The sequence below is a fragment of the Hemicordylus capensis genome, chromosome 2 (genome assembly GCF_027244095.1).
Source record: "Hemicordylus capensis ecotype Gifberg chromosome 2, rHemCap1.1.pri, whole genome shotgun sequence".
Lineage (NCBI taxonomy): Eukaryota > Metazoa > Chordata > Lepidosauria > Squamata > Cordylidae > Hemicordylus > Hemicordylus capensis.
This window is the reverse complement of record NC_069658.1, coordinates 234399384-234401247: the sequence shown is the minus strand read 5'-3', so window position 1 is coordinate 234401247 and position 1864 is coordinate 234399384. Positions and strand designations below refer to the sequence as shown.

Sequence of the window (1864 nt, the reverse complement as noted above, 5' to 3'; positions counted from 1 at the left end):
CATGTTTTATTTAGTAATTAATATCAGACTTTTGTTCTTCAGTTCAAGTGGCTTCCTGTACAATTACAAGGATAAGTAATGACTCTGCAATATAACCATTGCCCGTCCCTAATATATTGATCATGATCAACATGTCTGATGATTGCATATAGGTTTTCTCACCATAGACACGTCTTTTATAGAATCTATTAGAACACACTACTGTTGGGGAGCTATAGTAGATGTTATTGCAGTCCAAGCCAGTCTGGATTTTGTTTTGTTTAGATGCAGACCATTGCAATAAATGTCCAGAAGACCAGCATCCCAACAAAGACCAAAATCAATGTCTCCCCAAGTTGATAAGCTACCTGGCTCACGAAGAAACTTTGGGGATCAGCCTCACTTCCATTGCTCTCTTCTTGTCTCTAAATGGAGCTTTGATGTTGGGAGTCTTTATTAAATATCACAAGTCTCCAGTGGTCAAAGCCAACAACCGGGACCTCTCCTACATTCTCCTCGTCTCCCTCCTCCTTTCTTTCTTGTCATCCTTTCTGTTCATTGGCCAGCCTGGGAGAGTAACCTGCCTTCTCTGACAAACAACCTTCAGCATCATCTTCTCGGTTGCAGTCTCTTGTTTGTTGGCAAAAACCATCACTGTGGTGGTGGCATTCATGGCCACAAAGCCAGGGAACAGGATGAGGGGATGGCTGGGGAAGAGTTTGGCCAACTCCATTGTTCTTTCTTGTTCTGGTATTCAAGTTGGCATCTGTGCCGTCTGGTTGGGAATCTCTCCACCCTTCCCAGACTCTGACATGCACTCCCAGCCTGGACAGATCATCCTGCAGTGCAATGAAGGCTCAGTGGTCATGTTTTATACTGCCCTTGGCTACATGGGCTTCCTGGCTGCCATCTGTTTCATGGTGGCTTTCCTAGCCAGGAAGCTGCCTGGGGCATTCAACGAAGCCAAGTTGATCACCTTCAGCATGTTGGTCTTTTGCAGTGTTTGGGTGTCCTTTGTGCCTGCCTATCTGAGTACGAAAGGGAAATACATGATGGCCGTGCAGGTCTTCTCCATCTTGACCTCTAGTGCTGGATTACTGGGCTGCATTTTTATTCCCAAATGCTACATTATCGTGTTGAGACCTGATCTGAATACAAAGGAGCACCTGATGATGAAAAGTAAAGCTGGTACCTGATATAGATATAGCAAGATGTCCACCACTTCCTGAATTGTAGCAACATACTTGTACTTGTCCTAGCAATGAATGTTCTGAGCTGGAATGAGAACAGAATTCTCTTCCCTTCACACATGGAGATATTCATGGAGAACTATATGCACAATATCACTGGTTGCTAATTGCACCACTATGATGGCTTACAATGTTCTGTTGCTGGATTCCACATCAGGGAAAAGCCATTTGAATGTTCAAGGTGTGAAAAGAACTTCTGTCAGAGTCTCTCCCTTTCTAGATAAGGAGAAACCATATAAATGTTTGGAGTGTGGTAAGAGCTTTAGCATAATCAGAACTATTGATTACTGTAGAGGACTGGACCATGGAGATCCCCTCCTCACAATTCCCTCATCTGTAGGATCTTTATTTTATAGCTTCTGTCATCTCCAGTGCGCCACACAGCCACCAAATGTCTACTTAAATAAACCTTTCTCCTTTAGCAGATGGTTAAAGGCTTTAGGCATGTCAGAACAAAAACAAAGAGAATTCTTTAAAACAATAAGGCTTGTTTATTAATATATAAGATTTGCTATGATTACACAGAGAATTAATAAAAGTTTTTCAAAGCAAATTATGTTTCCTCTGTGGAGAGGTGTAGCTACTAAAGGAGTGGCAAGGATTAGCAAGTAGGAAGCTGCCTTATACCATGTCAG

At 42.5% G+C, this 1864-nt stretch overlaps 1 pseudogene; it reads left to right on the top strand.

Moving 5' to 3' along the window:
* Positions 1-221: 221 nt before the first annotated feature.
* On the top strand, positions 222-1175 carry LOC128343851 (vomeronasal type-2 receptor 26-like; annotated as a pseudogene).
* Positions 1176-1864: the final 689 nt, after the last annotated feature.